Source organism: Nerophis ophidion, linkage group LG04, assembly GCF_033978795.1.
Source record: "Nerophis ophidion isolate RoL-2023_Sa linkage group LG04, RoL_Noph_v1.0, whole genome shotgun sequence".
NCBI lineage: Eukaryota > Metazoa > Chordata > Actinopteri > Syngnathiformes > Syngnathidae > Nerophis > Nerophis ophidion.
Window position 1 is genome coordinate 26,136,838 of NC_084614.1, and position 24,686 is coordinate 26,161,523.

At 41.4% G+C, this 24,686-nt stretch overlaps 1 protein-coding gene across 8 annotated transcripts in view; it reads right to left on the reverse strand.

Annotated features, from left to right (window-relative positions):
- Positions 1-21,870, reverse strand: part of LOC133551202 (neuronal tyrosine-phosphorylated phosphoinositide-3-kinase adapter 1) — a 109,791-nt gene extending 87,921 nt beyond the window's left edge. For all 8 annotated transcript variants that reach the window (XR_009806450.1, XR_009806449.1, XR_009806448.1 and 5 more), the window contains exon 1: positions 21,752-21,870. The gene's annotated coding sequence lies outside the window, so the exon portion shown is untranslated. The remainder of the gene's footprint in view (positions 1-21,751) is intronic.
- Positions 21,871-24,686: the final 2,816 nt, after the last annotated feature.

Sequence of the window (24,686 nt, forward strand, 5' to 3'; positions counted from 1 at the left end):
AAAACAGCCCGAAAGCATGATGTTTCCACCCCCATGCTTCACAGTAGGTATGGTGTTCTTGGGATACAACTTAGTATTCTTCTTTCTCCAAACATGACGAGTTGAGTTTATGTCAAAAAGTTCTATTTTGGTTTCATCTGACCACATGACATTCTCCCAATCCTCTGCTGTATCATCCATGTATCTATTTTGGTATAAACTCAACTCGTCGTGTTTGCCCCACTGTATATGTATGTAAATATATGAATGTGTGTTTTTATTCCAAAGAAATAGCGATTTTTGAAAGACCAGACTTGACGCGGTTGGGCATTTGCTTACATGTGAGTTGAAAAATAAAGCTCTCGTAGATCCACGCTGTTGTCCATGTCTCCTCTTCTTAGCAGCCATTAAAAGATTACAACCCTCCTAAACATATTACGCTATGTACATCCATTCACACCTTATATTATTTTAATTTACTTTCTTAATTTACACATTCTTAAGGTGTTGCGACTCTTATTTTATTTTGTAGTTGTTGTGACTACCTGCCTGTCAACTTCCTTGTTTTCTCTTTATCAAAGTAAGCATGCAAGTGATGTCGCGGCATACTTGCCAACCTTGAGACCTCCATCTGTTTGGACCACTTTGGCCTGCAGTGTAAACGTAATCTAAGAGTAGTGTCTCATTATATTGATTATGAGCTAATGTGTTCATCGCTTATCTGATTGTTTATGTAGTACTTCCTAGTTTATTTCACTTTTAATCAATCAAAAATTACATGACAACAATTGCCAATAATTTTAAAAGTCTTATAGTACTTACCAAGGAAGAAAACATAACATTTTGTCATAATGAAAAAAAATCTAGCTAAAAAAAAAAAAAAAAAAAGAAGGATGGCAGTGGAGCAACCACTTTGTAAAGACACATTACTGCCATCTGCAGGGCTGGAGTGGAACAACATCAATTTTAACTTACAAATATGCAACAGGACTCCATGTTATTCCTTTTCAAACTCATTAATACATTAAATTATCAGCTGAATGAGTCCTTAGGCAACCACATACAGTATTACTCTAGCCACTAAGCTAATATACACATCTACTCTGGTATTAAAGAGACAAGCGGTAAGAAATGGATGGAATATAAGGTGTCCATGGAGGGTGGAACTCCACAAATAGTTGCTTTAACTCTGAAGAATGGCGCAGAATAACGATAAAAATTCAACTGCAACACGCATCACAAATAGGGGTTTGTGATTTATTTTTTATATATATAATTTGGTAAAGTAACACCAGTTACGTTTATTACTATTTTTTGCGTACCAGGCAGGCATTGGTGTGGAGGATGCTATCATTTACCTGCTGCACCGAGCCCACTCACACCTGGATAAGGGAAATGGCACTGTGAGGATCCTGTTCCTGGACTTCTCGAGTGCCTTTAATGCCATCCAGCCCCGCCAACTCCAGGACAAGCTCTACAAAATGCGAGTGGACCCCTGCCTGGTTGCCTGGATTTCGAACTACCTCACCGACAGGCCACAGTACATCAGACTGGTGGACATCACATCTGACACTGTGATCAGCAGCACCGGAGCACCGCAAGGAACGGTGCTGTCTCCTCTTCTCTTCACCCTGTACACCGCTGACTTCTGCTACAACTCAGAGCTGTGTCACATCCAGAAGTACGCGGATGACACAGCCATCGTCGGGTGCATCAGGGACGGCAGAGAGGAGGAGTTTCGGAACCTGGTGAGGGACTTTGCTGTCTGGTGCCACACGAATCTCTTGCAGCTCAATCCATCAAGGACCAAGGAGCTGGTCATTGACTTTGGGAGGTCGAGTCCACGGTCACAACCTATTGTGATCGAGGGAGTTGAGGTACAGACCGTGGACTCATTCAAGTACCTCGGGGTTTGGGTGGACAATAAGCTGGATTGGACTGTTAACACGGACCACCTGTACAAGAAAGGACAGAGCAGGCTGTACTTCCTCAGGAGGCTACGCTCCTTCAACATTTGTAAAAAACTCCTGTGGATGTACTACCAGTCTGTGGTTGCCAGTGTTCTGTTCTACATGGCAGTGTGCTGGGGGGGCAGTACATCTAAGAAGGACAGCTCCAGACTGGAGAAACTGATCAGGCGGGCCAGTTCTACAATCGGAATGAAACTGGACTCAGTGGTGACGGTGGCAGAGAAGAGGACTGTGGAAAAACTAGTGAGCATCATGGATGATGCAAGTCACCCTCTGCATAGCGTTATCAGTAGCCAGAGAAGCCTGTTCAGTGATAGACTGCTTCATCCCAAGTCCAGGACTAATAGACTCAAAAACTCCTTTGTCCCACACTCCATTAGACTGTACAACTCCTCTCTGGGGTCACTACTGCCTAGTTTCTCTTGTTATATTCTTATTTTACTGTGATATTTTTATTCCCATTGTTGCTTTTTATTTTTATTCTTATTGTAATATTTCTCTATTTTGTTTCCATTTAAATCCCCTTTATTTTTTTTTACATTTTTAAATTGATCTCGACTCTGTACACTGCTGCTGGAATTTAAATTTTCCTAAAGGAACTCTCCTGAAGGAATCAATAAAGTACTATCTATTCATCTATCCATCTATCTATCTATCTATCTATCTATCTATCTTTCTATCTAAAGCTTAAAGGACTTAAGTACTTTTGTTTTTGTTTGTTATCCGTTTCGAAAGCTCTGATTAATACAGAATCGAACCAAAACCAAAACTATTTTTCCCATAGGAAAATAATTTAAACCCAATAATTTTGTTCCAGACACAACAAATATTAAAACACAACATATATTTTATATAATCGTATCCATTTGGGAACCATTGCATCAATCACCTGGTTTTTCGTTGTTCCCATTGGGTTGAGTTTTTGTTTGCCCTGATGTGGGATCCGAGCCAAGGATGTTGTTGTGGTTTGTGCAGCCCTTTGAGACATTTGTGATTAAGGGCTATATAAGTCAACTTTGATTGAGCTATACCGCGAGGTATAGCTAGGTTGGTAGAGCGGCCGTGCCAGCAACTTGAGGGTTGCAGGTTCGATCCCCGCTTCCGCCATCCTAGTCACTGCCGTTGTGTCCTTGGGCAAGACACTTTAGCCACCTGCTAACAGTGCCACCCACACTAAAAATAGATATTGGGTTTCACTATGTAAAGCGCTTTGAGTCACTAGAGAAAAGCGCAATCTAAATATAATTCACTTCACTTCACATTGATAGAGAATAGTTGTATTTTACATGCATAAAACAATGTGAAATATATAAATGATGTATGAAATGGATGAATACATATTCAACGTAATGTTTGCATTTAAAATGGGCCCCTAATCAGAATGATTTTATTTAGTGTTTCTCACCATTTTTGTCAAAGTGCTGCTACATGCAACTTTCTTTGGCTTTGTCGTTGCTTATTTTGCAGTCATACTCAATCAGAAAAGCACAGGCACTCAGTCACCAATTCTTTGACCCAATCATATCAGTTTGAAAACCAGGTCAAACATCTGGTGAAAATGCTTGTACAAAAAGTGCAGCATGCGAAAACAGAGGGAAAACCCTCCTATAGCTATCACAATATACTACTAAGAAAGCAGCAAAAGTGTTGGTGTGATTACCTCAACCTGTAGGCCACAAGTGGACTTCCAACATCCCACTCCTCGTGCTCAAAAGCCCCCACATTTACGAATCAGAGCGTTGCTAGCCCACACACAGACACACACACACACACACACACACTCCTACACACAGCTCTCCCACTCATTCATCTGTACACATACTGTACACGTCACGTCTCTGAAGACCTAAGCCCCCGGACATAATACGAACACTCGTGCGAGGAAATAAAGACGTCCATTAACGGAGCTACACTGTGTCACATGTATGAGGACATTCTCCATCAGGTGACTGCATCTAAACCTTATTCAGATGCTTTTAAGGGCTATGCTGCAGGTGTTGAGACAACAAATCCCGCACGTTTGTTGGACATGTACAGTAGTTATGACTGGCAGCTTCTCAGCTCAGGGGTCTCACTTGGCCGATTCCCGCCCCTCCCTGCGCGATCAAAATGTACTAACTAACTGTACACTAACTGTGACGGATGACAGGTGACAAAAATACCCTCAGGCCTACTAAGCATTGTGCTCTTGTGTACACCTTCATGGAGATTACTTTTTCCCCTTTGAGGACCTAATAATTTTACGACATGGTCCCTAAATTTTAACAATGTAACACAGAGCAACCTTCATATAAGAACCCCTTACTGTACGGACTTACCACACACACAATAAAAATATGCTTTGTTGTACGAACGTTTTATTCACCCGGTTTGTGTCCGCAAGCACAGTGGTTCTCAACCTTTTTTCAGTGATGTACCCCCTGTGAATATTTTTTAATTCAAGTACCCCCTAATCAGAGCAAAGCATTTTTGGTTGAAAAAAAGAGATAAAGAAGTAAAATACAGCACTATGCCATCAGTTTCTGATTTAGTAAATTGTATAACAGTGCAAAATATTGCTCATTTGTAGTGGTCTTTCTTGAACTATTTGGGAAAAAAAGATTTAAAAATAACTAGAAACTTTAAAAATTTAAAAATAAAAAAGTGATTCAATTATAAATAAAGATTTCTACACATAGAAGTAATCATCAAATTAAAGTGCCCTCTTTGGGGATTGTAATAGAGATCAATCTGGATTCATGAACTTAATTTTAAACATTTCTTCACAAAAAATAAATCTTTAACATCAATATTCATGGAACATGCCCACAAAAAATCTAGCTGTCAACAATGAATATTGCATTGTTGCATTTCTTTTCACAGTTTATGAACTTACATTCATATTTTGTTGAAGTATTATTCAATAAATATATTTAAAAAGGATGTTTTCATTGTTTGTATTTTAAGAATATTTGTAAAAAATATCACATACCCCTTGGCATACCTTCAAGTACCCCCAGGGGTACGCGTACCCCCATTTGAGAACCATTGCGCTAGCACATCCATTTTGATTGATATCTGGTGCTCATTTCGTCAGCACAGCAGTGCTGTCGTTACCTACCATGCTACTTGGTGTGCTTTTTAGGTGTTTGGCCTTTTTTCAATATGTTTTAGTTATACTAGCTCAATATAAGTCGAAATAAAGCAATTGACAAGCGATGTGTGGTTTAAACATTTAGGAAGTATCTACAGCGTTGACGACACTGACTCCGCCTCCTTTCTTCCGCTGCACACCAAGAAGTTTAACCATCAAGGTACAAGGAATTACATTTTTTATTCCTTATCATTGTGAGTGCATCACAGAGCTATTGACCGCCTGTGCGTGTCTCGGCTGGGTGACTGGAAATGAGGACAATTCCACTAGTTATTGTTTAATCTCTGCTTTTTTAATTATAAAGTTGAGCCCTGCCTCTTAATATTTTTGTTTGATATACAGTAATGTATAGTGCTTAATATTGTTTTCAAAGTATACAAACTTTTTCTGAAATAAGGACTTGTCGAGGCTGGAACCCCATTTTTTTATGGTTACATTTTTTCTTTCGGAGATTTTTGCTTCAATATACAAACCTTTCTATATACACAGCCTGTTCTAATTAACAATAAAGAATTAGGAACAAATTATGTTTCTAAATGGAAGTTCCACCGTACTATAATGTGTCTTTCCTGCAAACGGTGCAGTTTGGATTAGTGCGGCACCCAAGCCTGGATAAATGAGAGGGTTGCCTAAGTAAGGGCAAAAAAGGAACATGGAAAATGCGATTGACTCACTGTGGCGTAACCTGATGGGAAAAGCTGAAAAATAAAACACTCAAGCCGTCTTAATAATAATGGATTAGATCTGTGCAGCACAGCATTTTTCTAGAACCCTCACATTATCATGGTAGTAAGCTACATTTGGAGCCCCAGTTGCACTGGGATGGACTGACGGCTGCCAATTTACGCCGACAGCCTCTCCCACCACATCCAAACATTCATGCACATTCATAAACCAGTGTGTGTGGCATTGGGAGCAGGGTGAGTGAAGTAACTTGCCCAAGGACACAGGGGCAGCGAAGCTGTATTCGTACCAGGAACCCTGAGCTTTCTGGACGACTGTTCTACCATCAAAGCCACACTGTTCCACTTCTTGCCATTAACCCTGAAAGTGTGCCTACATGTTCATGTATACAGTGTAAAAAAAGAGAAAAAAACACTCCTAGAAAAGTACTACTCCACAAGCAACAAGATGGGAAATAACTAACATTAAAGAAACGTGACACCACAATTTACTTTGAACCGCTACATGGAGGTGAATCAGGGTAATGGAGATAAAAAGCTTTCGAAGCCTTCACTTCAGATGTTAAAAAAAACAAAAACATTTTATCAAATACACAAGAGAGCATGAGCCTAAAGCTTGAAGGGAAGGGGGGTCTGCATGTCAGAACTTTTAAAGAAGAGACGGTTCAAAGAAAGTTGAAGCTGCACTCCAAGGATCTTGCAGCAACAAGTAACAACCGGCAGCGTACGCACACCTTACAAGATGATGCTGTTCATGTATTGGAGATATATATGTGGATTTTTGCATCACTTTACTCAAAGAGGACAATTTGCATGATCAATTGCTTGTTCGGGTGAATGGTTTGTGACTTTTCAGTCCAAATGAAGATTACTTTGACATTTGCAGGCCATTTTCTACCATCACATTGGCATTTGTGTTTTAAAGCATGCAGAAGTCACAGTGTAAAATCACCTGTTGCACACACTCTTGCATAAAGCTGATACTTCTCTGCTTTACTGTGACCTTTTAGGAAGGCCACACACACACACGCACACACGCACACACGCACGCACACACGCACACGCACACACAAACACACACACACACACACACACACACACACACAACCCAATAAATTAGCACTTTGGGACAGCCAAACCATACATACACTAAGATGTTCTTTTAGCTCCAAGCAGATTAGAATTTGAACTTTGACGGGCAACAAAAAGGAAATGTTTCCCATACATTAATTTGGACCGCCACAGAAAGATGTATTGCTAACCAAATACATCTTAATGAGACTGCGTGTGTCGCTTGCTGTATGAACTCCTTACAGTAGATGACGTCTCACGTTCTCTACACAGCTCCTATGCACACACCATAGCTGACATGGTCATCCATCCATCCATCCATTTTCTACCGCTTATTCCCTTTCGGGGTCGCGGGGGGCGCTGGCGCCTATCTCTCTGTGTGGAGTTTGCATGTTCTCCCCGTGAATGCGTGGGACATGGTCATGCACAACAATAATTATTTTGTTTATCAGATGTACGATGACGGCCAACTTTATCTGTACAATCTGTGCACACTGAACGGAGGAAACATGATCGTTACACGTAGGCCTTGGCCGATGAATTATTGCCAAATCAAGCATTAATGTACTCAGAACATATAGTAATAAAATCAATCAATCAATCAATCAATGATTATTTATATAGCCCTAAATTACTAGTGTCTCAAAGGGCTGCACAAACCACAACACAAACCACAACGACATCCTCGGTAGAGCCCACATAAGGGCAAGGAAAACTCACACCCAGTGCAGTAACAATAATGACTATGAGAAACCTTGGAGAGGACCGCATATGTGGGCAACCCCTCCCCCCCTCCAGGGGAACCGAAAGCAATAGATGTCGAGCGGGTCTAACATCATACTGTGAAAGTTCAATCCATAGTGGATCCAACACAACCGTGAGAGTCCAGTCCAAAGTGGATCCAACACAGCAGAGAGAGTCCCTTCCACAGTGGAGCCAGCAGGAAACCACACCAAGCGGAGGCGGATCAGCAGCCCAGGGATGTAAAATAAATAAATGATAAATGGGTTGTACTAGTATAGCGCTTTTCTCCCTTCAAGGTACTCAAAGCGCTTGCTTTGACACTCCTTCCACATTTACCCATTCACACACGCATTCACACACTGATGGAGGGAGCTGCCTTGCAAGGCGCTAACCAGAACCCATCAGGAGCAAGGGTGAAGTGTCTTGCTCTCAGGACACAACGGACGTTATGAGGTTGGTACTAGGTGGGGATTGAACCAGGGACCCTCGGGTTGCGCACGGCCACTCTCTCACTGCGCCACGCTGTCCCTAATGTCCCAGCCGAAACACAGACGAGCGGTCCATCCTGGGTCCCGGCTCAGGACAGCCAGCACCTCATCCATGGCCACCGGACTGGACCCCACTAGTGGGACAGAGGAGAAAAAGAAAAGAAACGGCAGATCAACTGGTCTAAAAAGGGGGTCTATTTAAAGGCTAGAGTATACAAATGAATTTTAAGGTGAGACTTAAATCCTTCTACTGAGGTAGCATCTTGAACTGTTACCGGGAGGGCATTCCAGAGTACTGGAGCCCGAACGGAAAACGCTCTATAGCCCGCAGAATATTTTTGGGCTCTGGGATTTACTAATGAGCTGGAGTCCTTTGAACGCAGAGTTCCTGCCGGGACATATGATACAATACAATTGGCAAGATAGGCTGGAGCTAGACCGTGTAGTATTTTATACGTAAGTAGTAAAACCTTAAAGTCACATCTTAAGTGCACAGGAAGCCAGTGCAGGTGAGCCAGTACAGGCGTAATGTGATCAAACTTTTTTTGTCCTTGTCAAAAGTCTAGCAGCCACATTTTGTACCAACTGTAATCTTTTAATGCTACAAATGGGGAGACACGAAAATAATACGTTACCCTTTTGAATGCAATAAACTTATTTCTCAGTATTTTTTTACAATTGTAAATGGAAGATGAATGAGTTTTGACATCCTAAATATGTAAACAAACAAAGAAAATCAACGCTCCATCTATGTTGACACAAACATTTTACTTCAATTAAAATTTAACAAAAAGTTGGCTCATGTGTTTTTGTTATTATCTTTTTTGTTGCCATCACTTTCCAACAAATTGGGCATACAGGCTCATCCGTCCATATTGACGGGCTCCTCGTAGTTTGAAGCCAAAATATTTCCACACCAGGCATTTTGCTTTGCAATTGTATTTTTTTCCTCCTAATTGTTACGTTGCAGTGGTTCTAACTAGCGAAGCTCTCTCGATGCTCCCTGTGTATGTAAGCTAGCAGTCCCACCTCCACCCACTGATACAAAGATTGGAGATGACGGTCAAGAGGATTCACTGCGTTCATGCAATACTCCTGATGAATAAACATGCTAAGAGTGATGCATGAAGTGAACCGCCTTGCACCCTGTTTGAAAATGAAAGACGAAAAAAACAAACATGACAATTTATCGATGGCGGCAAAGTTATCGAGTTCATTTTCATATAATGTTTGATAAATTGATTTATCGGCCCAAGCCTAGTCGCTAGGTTTGTATTGTATACCGGTACTGATAAAGTACCACTGTTCTAATGAATTAAAATAGGTACTATACTACCTCTGAAAAATACCGGTACTTTATATTGAACTTTTTACAGACATGACTGGCAATCGTCACGTAGTCACATTGCTGGTGATACGAGCAGAGGTGCATGTTGGTCAACACACGCATGTGTCTTCAAGCAGACACAGTGTGGAGAAAGAAGAGGTTGAATGGATGCATTTTCACTAATCTTCGCCTCCATTGTGACAAATAAACTGTGGTTTTACAAATATCAACCCTGCAGGACAAGGAATAGCTAAAGATTCTTCACCACACACCGTAAGACAGGTCTATTCAAGTGGTGGATTGCGAGCCACATCCAGCCTGCCAAAGCTTTTCATTTGGCTCGCATGACATCACTCAAATAGGTTCCTTGATTTAAACCAGTGGTTCTTAACCTGGCTTCACGGTGGCAGAGGGGTTAGTGCGTCTGCCTCACAATACGAAGTTCCTGCAGTCCTGGGTTCAAATCCAGGCTCGGGATCTTTCTGTGTGGAGTTTGCATGTTCTCCCCGTGAATGCGTGGGTTCCCTCCGGGTACTCCAGCTTCCTCCCACCTCCAAATACATGCACCTGGGGATAGGTTGATTGGCAACACTAAATTGGCCCTAGTGTGTGAATGTGAGTGTGAATGTTGTCTGTCTATCTGTGTTGGCCCTGTGATGAGGTGGTGACTTGTCCAGGGTGTACCCCGCCTTCCGCCCGATTGTAGCTGAGATAGGCGCCAGCGCCCCCCGCGACCCCGTAAGGGAATAAGCGGTAGAAAATGGATGGATGGGGTTCTTAACCTGGGTTCGGTGAGTCGGCCTCAGGGGTTCGGCGGAAATAAAAACTTCTCCCTATCGGCGTATTATGGACACCCCCAATCAATGTTCCCTCTAATTTTCCATCTGATTTGCAGGTGTGTAATTTGTTGTGAGTTCATGCACTGTGTTGGTTTTATTCTTTGCACAATGTGAGGTTCATGCACGATTGATTTTGTGCACCAGTAAAAAAAAACAACATAATTTGTATTGAATTTGAAAAAATGTTTTTTTTGTGTTGTTTTTCGCTAAAGAAGGGTTCGGTGAATGCGCATATGAAATTGGTGGGGTTGTACCTCCAATAAGGTTAAGAACCACTGATTTAAACCATTCAAACTAAGGTTGGTCATGTATGCTGTACTCCTGCCACCCCGCCGGGGGCAACATCGAGGCATATGTGTCACAGTGAAGCAGCAGTGGGGTGAGTAGAGGAAAGCTATTTATTTAACCCTTAAAAAAATCTAAATAAATTGCAAAAATCAGACTTTTAACAACGACTGGACAACAAAGTATGAATGTTCTGCCCCGAGCAAGTGCTAAGGTCATTGTTTCCTGGCAGACCTTTTAAGCGACAAGCAGCAACAACAGTAATAATCCACACGTGTAAACTTCATCCAGAAACTTGGTCAAACATTTGTAAGTAGCTGCATGAAGATATTTATTTTGTAACGTATTGAAATTGCTGACTTTGTGATGTCTTTGTATTCGTGGTCATGTCCGTTTTTTTTTTTTTATCTGAGAGTAACTTTGGTGGTTAAAAATTGTTTATTCCATGTAGCGCTAAATTTGACCATTAAAAGGGAATAACGTTACACCTTAGGTTTAATTCTCTTGAGCCATCCATTTTGTGCAATGTTTATGTGGATGTTGTTTACTTTCTATATGGGCAAACATCTTCAGTTTATTGTGTGGCTGTATTAGTCTTCTATATTATTTATGTAAAATAAAGAATAGACCTTGTAATTTTGTAATGTTTATTTTATATTTATATTTTCAGTCTTACAAACCTCAATGAAGGAAGAAGTGTAAAGCAATAAAACTGAGGAAGGAAAATATTTCTAAAGAAGGAACATCTATCCTTCGCAAAACTTCTGGAGCTTCTGTTTCATCATCCTGTTAACTAGCTGTACATGCTAGAAACAAGTAGCGAGGGCAGACTAATTAATTTATTGACACTGCAGTGTGAAAGCAGATGTATTTACATTATAATTAAGTCAACGCAGTCTCAAAGAAATCTAACCTGCGAAGGCGCTTTCTGACGAAACATCCACATTCCGATGTCCGGGCCCCTGAGGTCCTCTTCATTACGTAGTTGAACAGTAGGATGATACAATATAGCTAAAAGCAAGCTAGTGCTCCTGAATGTAAATAGATGGGTGGATCGACAAAATATCGACACAAATATCGACTGTAACGATACCAAGTGCAAGAACCGTTAATAATCGATATTACAATGACTACATCAATATTTCCTAATTGATTTTGATTGTTTAATAACTCAGGAAATACTTACCGAGACACAGGTGAACTTTAATTATGATCGATGTATGACCTTGTAACTAATTGGTATTGGCTCGATACCCAAATCAGTGGTATCAGCCAAAACTGATGTAAAGTATAAGAGTAAGGTCTTATTACATTTTGCTAGAAATGTAACTAGAACATATTACAACACGTGGTTACTTAGTGTAAATATAGGTTGTTAAAACTTACCTTTTTACTTAAAGTATTAACAGTAAATGAAGTAGATTGAAAATCCATCCATTTCCTACCGCTTGTCTCTCATAATTTTGACAAAATAATAGAATGAGAAATGACACAATATGTTACTGCATACGTCAGCAGCCAAATTAGGAGAGTTTTTAACCCATTTAGTTATTCACGACTAAAAGAGAAGTTGTCTTGTATGTTTAATATGTCATGTAATGCCAAAATAGATTTTTTTATTGCAATAAGGATCATACCGTATCATAAGACTTTCTGTTAAAATAAAGCCTACAATGACATTTTTAAATGCCATTTATCTTGAAAAGTATCGAAAAGTTTTGAAATACATTTGGTACCTGTACCAAAATATTGCAATCGGTACACCCCTAAGAGTCACAAACTTTATTGCTGCAAAAAATAAAAACAAATCCCTTAAATTCAAGGTAAATTGAATGCGTTCACGCAACAAACATCGATTTTATTGTAAGTCATTTGACTAAATCATCCTCTTAGGAATTAGTAAAAGAGCCTGTTTGTAACCTTTATGCAGTTACCTAGAGAGCGATAACTTTCCAAAGAGTTGTAAGCATTATAGCTGTCCGTCTTCCAGGTTTGGGTACATAAACTTCTTCCTATGTAAGACACATGCTTTAGCTTAGTTTCTTGTTAGCCAATGATTGCAATTTAGCAATGTTTCCGCCCGATTGTAGCCGAGATAGGCTCCAGCACCCCCGCAATCCCCTAAATGGATAAGCGGTAGAAATGGATGGATGGATAGCTACTAATGTTGGCTATCATTGAATGTATATTCGATCAAAACAACAACATGACCACTTTGTGTGCATATAGACGAGATTAAACTTTTTTTTATTCATTATAAAATATGCACACTTGAAAAAAATACATGTTCCGTTAAAGTCCTACTGAAACCCACTACTACCCACCATGCAGTCTGATGGTTTATACATCAATGATTAAATATTAACATTGCAACACATGCCAATACGGCCTTTTTAGTTTACTAAATTACAATATTAAATTTCCCGGGAGTTTCGTCCTGGAAACGTCGTGTAATGATGACGTGTACACAAGACGTCACAGGTTTTTAGGAAGTATGAGCGCTGTGTGCACACACAGCTAAATGTCGTCTGCTTAAACGGCATAATTACACAGTATTTTGGAGATCTATGTTGCTGAATCTTTTGCAATTTGTTCAATTAATATTGGAGAAGTCACAGTAGAAAGATGGAGTTGGGAAGCTTTAGCCTTTAGCCACACAAACACACAGTGAATCCTTGTTTAAAATTCCTGAAGGTGAAACGTTACTATAGATCAGAGCGCGGTCAAGCCAACATGAATTAAGACGGAATGTCAAACAGCAGGTTTCGGTGAGAAAATTGTGGTTAAAAAGTCGCTTCTTACCGGAGAAAAGCTGAGCTTATGTCATCCATAGCTGCCGTCGACTTCCCTGAGTCACTGCGCGTCAAGACACCCGTGGACGTACACCTCCGACTATCAGGTACTATTTAACTCATTAAAACACTAGCAACACAATAGAAAGATAAGGGATTTCCCAGAATTATCCTAGTAAATGTGTCTAAAAACATCGGAATCCGTCCCAATCGCATTTTTTTTTCTAGTTAATATCCTCAAACACAAATTGTCGTTTTCCCGGTCCGAATAGCACTTTTTGTTGGAGGCTCCCATTAAAAACAATGTGAATATGTGAGGAGCCCCCACACTTGCGACGTCATCGTCTGCGACTTCCGGTAGAGGCAGGGCTTTTGTCTTAGCACCGAAAGTTGCTAACTTTATCGTGGATGTTCTCTACTAAATCCTATCAGCAAAAATATGGCAATATCGCGAAATGATCAAGTATGACAAATAGAATGGACCTGCTATCCCCTTTTAAATAAGAAAATCTCATTTCAGTAGGCCTTTAAAGCACAAATGGTAACATAAGCTATAAGTCCTGGTTTGATAAATGTAACTTTGAGCAAGTTGCAAACAGCCCCTTTAAATACAGAAAGCGAGATAACGTGCTCAAACGAAGCACCTTCTTGGAAAGGGAGCCCCTTTTCATCTCACGTTCTGGGACATCACTGCCAACGAGACTGGGAAAAGTGTGTCCGTGTTATTCATTTTGCGAGGCGCCATGCAAATGACTTTGAAAACAATAATAAGAGGAAAACAGAGGGGAAATGAACAAAGATGAGCCGCCTCAAGGAAATCATTCGCACACATCATTACTCTTGCCTAGCGACTGACGCGAGGCTTGGATGCTGAGAGATGCTTACTGACCAGACAGGGAGCGTTTCAAAGAATTATTTCAGTGGGTTTGCATAGCCGGATGGAGAACAACACACATACTATGTACTGTACGGTAAGCAATAATGTGCTTGGTCATGTGTTCTGTGCATGCAGGGATGTTTGTTCATTTCAAGTTTGCAATAATTGTTTATCTTCCCCTTAATTGCAACATGCTCAGTTAGTTTTCAACCCCAGGATTATTGGTTTATTAGAACATGTGTTTTTAAAAGTATTTTTAAAAAAAGTAGTTTTCTAATTATATATAGAATAAAAATTGGTCATTGGTCCATGGAATTTGTTAACCATTCAGGTTTGTCACTCACCGCTGTCTCTCTGTCATGATCTGTGGTCCGGATCATGTTTTTGTGTTTTCTGGTAGTTTTGGACTCCATTAGTTCCTGTTTTTGTGCACCCTTGTTTGTTTTAGTTTCCATGACGACTCCATTGCTTGCTGTTTTTTCGCTCCCTTGTTTTGTTGCCATGGTTAATTATTGTGTTCACCTGTCTCTGATTAGTGCTCACCTGCTTCCCGGGCATTAATCAGAGGCAGTATTTAAGTTTGTCTGTGACAGTCTCATGCTGTCGTGCGGGTTCCCAGGACCACCAAGGAAGGATATTAGCTCAAGCAGGTGGAGACTTCTTTATTTTTCAATAAAGACAATCTTTATCTGGTGAATTTTCAGTCGCCCACGTCGTCTGCCTCTCGCTCTCCATCTCACGCTCGCTCTCTTCCGCGTTGCATACGCTGTGTCTTCTGGCTCTCGTGTGTCTCTCTCCTCTTGTGCTGTTGATGCCCTTTTATTCGGCGAGAGGAGATTCATTAATAGCGTACATGTGCGCGACCCCCGCACCTGATCTCGATTACTGCGTCGCTCCCGGCACGCTCTGCCTCACCGCTCGCCGTCCACGCCTCCATCTTGGGCCGGGCTCCGGTGTGCCCTGCCCCGCCGTTGGACCGTCAGCCCCGCATCTTCACAGACCTCCATCACCAGACGCAAGCCGGAACTCCGACCGGTTAAGCAAACTCCCCTCTCCCCTTTTTGAAGGGGCGGGAAATGAAGACTGCCACCTGTGCCCCCGGTCTTCTCTTAATTTTTCCCTTGTTCTTCTTCTCTGTCTTCCTCCTTGTCTTTTTCTTCCTCCCTCAATCTTGTCTTTTTATTTGTTGTTTTCGGGTCTCTCTCTCCTACTCTGCCTTGCGGCTGTCCTCTCTGCCTTTTCGGCTCCCCCTCTGCGGCCCCCGGCGCTGCTAGTGAAGAGACAGGCGACCAGACAACTCCTTTCAGCTGAGGTACCCACTCACCTGTCATCTGCTTCTAGCCGGCTCCTGCACATGCCCTGCCCGCAGGTGGCGCGTGGACCACGCTCCCCTCCACATTGTCATTTCCAGTCAGTCCTCCTGGCGTCTTTGTTTGTTTCATGCTCTGTTCTTGCCACAGTAAGTCTAGCTTGTTTCATGCAATGCCTCTGTTCTTTTCATGCCACGCCAACTAAGTTTTTTTGTTTATTCATGGCACAGTTAGCTACTTTTGTTTCATGTCCGTAGTTCAGTCTAAGTGTTAGTTTTGTTTCCTGCGTCAAGTTGTGCTTTCAAGTTGTGCTTTCACCTTGTGCGCCTTTTCGTTTTCGCTTTTTTGAGATTCAAGATTAAATCATGTTTATACCTGCACGCCATGTCCCGACTACTCAGTGGCCTAGTGGTTAGAGTGTCCGCCCTGAGATCGGTAGGTTGTGAGTTCAAATCCGGCCGAGTCATACCAAAGACTATAAAAATGGGACCCATTGCCTCCCCTGCTTGGCACTCAGCATCAAGGATTGGAATTGGGGGTTAAATCACCATAAATGATTCCCGGGCGCGGCACCGCTGCTGCTCACTGCTCCCCTCACTTCCCAGGGGGTGATCAAGGGAATGGGTCAAATGCAAAGGACAAATTTCACTACACCTAGTGTGTGTGTGACAATATTTGGTACTTAAGTCCGTCTGCCTTCCTGGGAGAACGACCCCGCAGCAAGCTGCGACCCCCCCCCCCGTCTTGACACTGTCACACACACACACACACACACACACACACACGCACACACACACACACACACACACACACAGGTAGCGCAAAAAACAGTCCTAGAGAAGCAACAATTTGCGATCATGTTGTTGTTATCATAGAATATACATTCAATATCTAATGTTAGCTCGCCAAATCACTAATGCTTGTGCACGTGTTACGTACGGGTGTGGTTGCGTCATTACGTATAGAAAACTTTAAGAGGGTGGCATCTACTGCTTAAAAGACATTGCAAAGTTAGTGCTGATTAGGCCAGTGGTTCCCAACTTTTTTTCAGTGATGTACCCCTTGTGAACATTTTTTTAATTCAAGTACCCCCTATTCAGAGCAAAGCATTTTTGGCTGAAAAAAAGAGATAAAGAAGTAAAATACAGCACGATGTCATCAGTTTCTGATTTATTAAAGTGTATAACAGTGCAAAATATTGCTCATTTGGAGTGGTCTTTCTTTAACTATTTGGAAAAAAAGATATAAAATTAACAAAAAACTTGTTGAAAAATAAACAAGTGATTCAATTATAAATAAAGATTTCTACACATAGAAGTAATCAACTTAAAGTGCCCTCTTCGGGGATTGTAATAGAAATCCATCTGGATTTATGAACTTAATTCTAAACATTTCTTCACAAAAAAATAAATCTTTAACATCAATAATTATGGAACATGTCCACAAAAAATCTAGCTGTCAACACTGAATGTTGCATTGTTGCATTTCTTTTCACAGTTTATGAACTTACATTCATATTTTGTTGAAGTATTATTCAATAAATATATTTATAAAGGATTTTTGATTGTTGCTATTTTTAGAATATTTTTTAAAAATCTCACGTACACCTTGGCATACCTTCAAGTACCCCCAGGGGTACGCGTACCCCCATTTGAGAACCACTGCATTGGGCAGCCAAGTAAAGGTTGCAAAGAGCCCCTTCCATGGACACACCTTCACAATTTAAAGACATGACAAGACAAGACAAAAAGTATGTAATTTTAAAAAGGCAACATAAAAATATAATAATTGATTAATATGTTAATTATTAGGGTTGAAAATTTTGAGATTTTATTTATTTATTATAAATTAGCATGAGCACACAAAAGTACCGAAAATTGGTATCGTTAAGTACAGTACTGGTATCAATTCCCAGGTACTTTATTCCAATAATCAAATCATAACTGTAAAAAAAATATACATTTATTTTTGGTTTGTTCGCTTTTTTTAAGTTTAGATTTTTAAAAAGACGGTTTTAGGCCATGTCTGGCTTACTCGCGGAACATATACATTAAGTCATACTTCTGCAGCCAATAGTAATAAAATAAAATCCAAGTAAAAAATAGAATTGAATATTGTTATGAATCAGGAATGTGAGGACTATTAACTTCACTCTTCACAAATCAGACTTCACATACAGTACATCTAGAAATTATTCACTTTTTCTTATTACAGCCTTATTACAAAAGGGAATACTAGATACATTTTTGTCCTCAAAGTTCCACACATAATACCCCGTAATGACAAAGTGACTTTTTTTTTTTACTTTTGCAAATTTGTTCAAAATAAAAAACTAAAACATCACATGTATTTACAGTAAGTATTCACAGCCTTTGCTTGATTCTTTGTTGATGCACCTATCGTAGCAATTACAGCCTCTTTTGAATACGATGCCACAAGCTTGGCACACCTATCTTTGGGCAGTTTCAACCATTCTTATTTGAAGCACCTCTCAAGTTTCATCATATTGGATAGAAAGCATTGAGCAAAGGCTGCGAGTACTAATGGGCATGGGATTATTTACTTTTATTTTTTTTGCAAATCTAACAATCTCACATTGTTATTATGTGGTCATGTCTGTAAAATTTTGAGGACTAAACTGGATTTATTCCATTTTGGAATAAGACTGTAATAAAACAAAATGTGTAATGCACTGTACAACTCTTCTATTGGATCGTTCACATGTGCTTAACATTGAAGCCAATAAGTCAACATATTATGGCAAGCCCTAAACAAAATGATGTCTATACATTTATTGGGTGTCACTTTTGTTTTATTTCATGTATTTGCTATACATTAGTGGCATTCAATATAGCTGTGAATAAAAAGGACAGGTGACAAATCTTCATCATGAAAGTGCTTTACATTTTGCATACGAGGAATCTGACTATAAAGATAGTCCTATAAAACATGTTTCATCAGCTCGATATCAATCAACGAAGGCATATGTTTCAGGATTCACTGTGGCATTTTAACGAGAGTTAAACAGATTGATAGATAATAGATGATTAAAACAGTTATTAACTGCAAATGTATTTTTTTGTATTGGTCAGTCAAGAGTAAAGACTGTTCTTAAAGTGTCAGCCTCTTCCATGTGTGTCTTACATCAATCAGTAGCTCGCCGCATTGCATCGTCTGTAGCCCTCCCAGCTATATCAATTGATGTTCAGCGTACAATGTGAGTCGCATCCTTTTGCACAAGCAGACATAATGTGAAAAGGCTAACATTTGAAACCCGCTGCTCACCACAAAAAGCTCAATCAGGTCTTCTTGGTCACATGAGAGGATTTGTGGACCTGTTTACAATCTCTCATACTACGGTGCCCCACCTCCACGGTAACAAGGTGTCTAATGCTTGAACCAAAAATGAACGAAAGGTGAGTGCCCCTAAGACAAGGCATTGAAGCTTAGGAATGGCTGTGCAGAACGAAACTAAGACTGAACTGGCTACAAAGTAAACAAAAACAGAATGCTGGACGACAGCAAAGACTTATTGTGGAGCAATGTAAATCCGACCATGACATGACAATCAACAATGTCCCCACAAAGAAGGATATCAACAACTTAAATAGTCTTGATTGCTAAAACAAAGCAGATGCGGGGATTAGCGTTTAAGGAAGACATGGAACTGCTACAGGAAAACACCAACAAAACAGGAAAAGCCACCAAAATAGGAGCGCAAGACAAGGACTAAAACACTACACACAGGAAAAAAGCAATAAACTCAAAATAAGTCAGGGCGTGATGTGACAGGTGGTGACAATACACCTACTTTGAGACCACAGCTATAGTGATGCATGCTTGGTTATGGTTGAAAGTCATATCCAACAATTGCGACATCGATTTTTTTACAGTCAACTGAGTTTCATTTTTTAATGATTTCTGCTGGTGTTGTGCCAGCACAAAAAATGTCAACACAAAAAATGTGCCTTGGCTCAAAAAAGGTTGAAAAACACTGACTTAAAAACATTGGTTGTGTGGTAAATGGAAGATGTTCTCTTTCTTACACCCCCCTCTACGGAAGACAAACTAGAGGTTTGTGTTCGACCTTAAAGGCCTACTGAAATGAGATTGTCTTATTTAAACGGGAATAGCAGGTCCATTCTATGTGTTATACTTGATCATTTTGCAATATTGCCATATTTTTGCTGAAAGGATTTAGTAGAGAACATTCACGATAAAGTTCGCAATTTTTGCTTGCTAACACAAATGCCCTGCCTCTACCGGAAGTCGCAGACGATGACGTCACATGTTGATGGCTCCTCACATCTTCACATTGTTTCTAATGGGAGCCTCCAACAAAAACAGCTATTCGGACCGAGAAAACGACAGTTTCCCCATTAATTTGAGCGAGGATGAAAGATTCGTGTTTGAGGATATTTCTAGCGACAGACTAGAAAAAAAACAGAAAAAAAAAAGTTTAAAAAAAAAAACGCGATTGCATTGGGACGGATTCCGATGTTTTTAAACACATTTACTAGGATAATTCTGGGAAAGCCCTTATCTTTCTATTGTGTTGCTAGTGTTTGGTGAGTTTAACAGCACCTGATAGTCGGATGTGTGTGTCCACGACCGGGTGTTGACGCGCAGTGTCTCAGGGAAGTCGACGGCAGCTGTATGGGCGGCACAAGCTCAGCTGATCTCTGGTAAGAAGCAACTTTTTACCACAATTTTCTCACCAAAACCTGCTGATTGACATTCGGTTGGGATCCATGTTTGCTGTGATCCATTCACCTCAGTGAATTTTAAACAAGGAATCACCCTGTGTTTGTGTGGCTAAAGGCTAAAGCTTTCCAACTCCGTCTTTCTACTTTGACTTCTCCAATATTAATTGAACAAATTGCAAAGGATTCAGCAACACAGATCTCCAAAATACTGTGTAATTATGCGGTTAAAGCAGACGACTTTTAGCTGTGTGCGTTTGCAGCGCTCATATTCTCTAACAGCCCGTGACGTCAAGCCTACACGTCATCAGTACGCGACGTTTTCAAGAAAAAAACTCAGCGGGAAATTTAAAATTGCAATTAAGTAAACTAAAAAGGCCGTATTGGCATGTGTTGCAATGTTAATATTTCATCATTGATATCAGACTGCGTGGTGGGTAGTACTGGGTTTCAGTAGGCCTTTAAAGCTTCTTATAGTTTGTCTTTTGAAATGTGAATTTAACGGGGTGAATCCTCAAAGGAGCGGAGGTTTACTACACCTCAGTCTTCATCGACTTGTTCACACACATCCATAAGTGGCTTCCGCAGGCAAACGTCCGTCCGCATCGGGATCCCTAAAACCCACCTGCACTCATTGACCCCCCCCCCCCCCCCCCCTCTTTGCAAAGCCCGTCCTCTCTCCTGCAAGCATTCGCAAACATTTCTCCTGCTTGTCTCAGCCTAATTACCTTCTTATTCCTCAATCCAGCCTTCAAGGTCAGAGTGAGAGTGAACAATCCAACATCACATTCTGATGCACATACATGCATGTGAGTGTGCCATCAACATATCCCTGGGGAGGGGACTTCTCTCAACTGTCACGCCCCAGGAAAAAAAAACATTAATTACACGTTAAATCCACAAGCAAAATAAGTATCCTGCCGCAGTAAATGCTTCCTGTGTGTTTTGTTGTTGTTTTGTTGCACACACACACGCACTCTCCACGATGTGATCCCGCCATGCTTTTTATCCTGCGTAAACATGCAGATGTTCTCCATCAGGAGGCTTTAGCAGAATGTTCGAAGCGTGCGCGCGCGCACAGCCCGCCTGCTGTTTGATGCGTGGCGGCGGCGCGCACATTTGGGCATCAGCGCTCAGCTGACGGAGGAGCTTGTTTTGGGGTGAAATATTCATAAGGGGAGCCTTCGTCACGACTTGGGTGCTATTTTGCTACGTTACAAAAATAATAAAGGATGCACTGCAGGTGCTTCAAGGTTGAACGCTGCGTGTTGCGCGCGGAAAAAACACCCCGCTGTCACGCTGATGAGTGTGGCAAAAACGCTTTAAATGGAAAAAAATACGATATATATATATATATATTTTTTTTTAAAGGCCGCTGCTGCGATGCTTTACTCCGCAGCAGCCATGCGAGCGAGGCGGTGCATGTGTGCACCAACCCTCTTAATCAGCCGCATTTACGGCGACGACATGCACGCACGCCATGTCATTTGTGGCGCCAACAGTACAAAAAAAAAAGAAAAAAGGAGGTGACAATCGAAGGTGAGACCTACCTTGGTGGTGTTTATACGCCGAGGCGGGCTGTAGCCTCCCGGATGAGACAACAACAAAACCACGCCGGTTGTTGATGACACAGCTGTCCTGTTAAAGCACCACACACACACACACACACACACACACACACACACACAGAGGGAGGGAGAGAGCGAGGGCGTGAGAGGAGGGTGGGGGGAAAAATCCCTCCCCAGATGTGTCAACGTACACTAGGTTGAAAAATCAGCGATTCGGACGTCTTTCCTGCGATTGACACCTTTCCCTTCCATTCTTGTGAGGATAAACTGCGCAGCCTCCGGATTGAGGAGCATCGTGGAAGTCGACGCGACGTTGGCGGGAGAGGGAAAATGTGCAAAACACTCAGTGTATATACTGTAAATATGTTTTGTTTTGTTTTTAATCGTAATTTGCAGGCAATTAAGAAGAAAAACGATGACGTCAAAACACCAACAAATGTTCAGATGTAAGTGATGGTTTTAGAGCTGCATGGCATCGTCACCATGTAATCCATATTCACATCAACATCATCATCATCACCATCATCAGCGTGCTTCCTGAGAGCTCACTCATGAACCAGTTGGCATCCATCCATCCACTGTTACTGGAGAAAACCCTCCCTGGTTGATGTACGGACTCGCCTAAACCTAAAAACACCAAACAGGAGGATTATATTGGATGGGAGCACCAGTGCAATATGCAAACATGCTTGGTGTGCAAACTTTTTCCACCTGAGCCACTAACTGATGAATCCAAAGTGATGTGGGCGGCCACCTATGTATGTACAGTATATGTAAGGAAACAATGTGTAATGATATATAATCAACTGTATAGTATGGTGGTAGCTCAACTTAAAGGCCTACTGAAATGATCCATCCATCCATCCATCTTCTTCCGCTTATCCGAGGTCAGGTCGCGGGGGTAGCAGCCTAAGCAGGAAAGCCAGACTTCCCTCTCCCCAGCCACATCGTCTAGCTCCTCCCGGGGGATCCCGAGGCGTTCCCAGGCCAGCAGGGAGACATAGTCTTCCCAACGTGTCCTGGGTCTTCCCCGTGGCCTCCTACTGGTTGGACGTGCCCTAAACACCTCCCTAGGGAGGCGTTCGGGTGGCATCCTGACCAGATGCCCGAACCACCTCATCTGGCTCCTCTCGATGTGGAGGAGCAGCGGCTTTACTTTGAGTTCCTCCCGGATGGCAGATCTTCTCACCCTATCTCTAAGGGAGAGCCCCGCCACCCGGCGGAGGAAACTCATTTCGGCCGCTTGTACCCGTGATCTTATCCTTTCGGTCATGACCCAAAGCTCATGACCATAGGTGAGGATGGGAACGTAGATCGACCGGTAAATTGTAAAGGGTGGAGTGCCATCTCCGGGTTGGGGAGGAGACCCTGCCCCAAGTGGAGGAGTTCAAGTACCTAGGAGTCTTGTTCACGAGTGGGGGAAGAGTGGATCGTGAGATGGACAGACGGATCGGTGCGGCGTCTTCAGTAATGCGGACGCTGTACCGATCCGTTGTGGTGAAGAAGGAGCTGAGCCGGAAGGCAAAGCCCTCAATTTACCGGTCGATCTACGTTCCCATTCTACTGAAATGACATTTTCTTATTTAAACAGGGATAACAGGTCGACGTTCTATGTGTCATACTTGATCATTTCGCGATATTGCCATATTTTTGCTGAAAGGATTCAGTAGAGAACATCCACGATAAAGTTTGCAACTTTTGGTCGCTAACAGAAAATCCCTGCCTTTACCGGAAGTCGCAGACGATGACGCCCCCGTTGATTGCTCCTCACATCTTCACATTCTTTTTAATGGGAGCCTCCAACAAAAAGAGCTATTCGGACCGAGAAAACGACAATTTCCCCATTAATTTGAGTAAGGATGAAAGATTCGTGTTTGAGGATATTGATAGCGACGGACTAGAAAAACAAAAAAAAATCAATTAAAAAATAAAAAACGTGATTGCATTGGGACAGATTCAGATGTTTTTAGACACTTTTAATAGGATAATTTTGGGAAATCCCTTATTTTTCTATTGTGTTGCTAGTGTTTTAGTGAGTTTAATAGTACCAGATAGTCGGAAGGGTGTGTCCAAGGGTGTCTTGACACCAGTGTCTGATGGAAGTCGACGGCAGCTGTATGAACGGCACAAGCTCAGCTGATCTCCAGTAAGTGGCGACTTTTTACCACAATTTTCTCACCGAAAATTGCCGGTTGACATTTGTTTGGGATCCATGTTCGCTTGACCGCTCTGATCCATAGTAAAGCTTCACCTACGGGAATTTTAAACAAGGAATCACTGTGTGTTTGTGTGGCTAAAGCTTCCCAACTCTATCTTTCTACTTTGACTTCTCCATTATTAATTGAACAAATTGCAAAATATTCAGCAACACAGATGTTTAAAATACTGTGTAATTATGTGGTTAAAGCAGACGACTTTTAGCTGTGTGTGTGTGCGCAGCGCTAATATTTCCTAACAGTCCGTTACGTCACGCGTACACGTCATCATTCCGCGACGTTTTCAACAAAAAACTCCGCGGGAAATTTAAAATTGCAATTTAGTCAACTAAAAAGGCCGTATTGGCATGTGTTGCAATGTTAATATTTCATCATTGATATATAAACTATCAAACTGCGTGGTTGGTAGTAGTGGGTTTCAGTAGGCCTTTAAAGAGTGTTTTGAGATAAGAGCTGTCTGAATAATTTAAATCAGTAGTGCTCAACCACTGGTCCAGGGACCAGTACCGATCCATGATGCACTTGCTACCGGGCCGCGGAGAAAAATGTAAATATTTATAAACGACTGCATTTTTTTCGAGTTAACTTTTGTCCATCCCGCTAGACACACCAATAAGCTTGTTTATAGATGTACAATAAAACTACTAATAGGAAGTTGACATTTGTTACAACTTTGTGACAATACAGTATATAAACCCCGT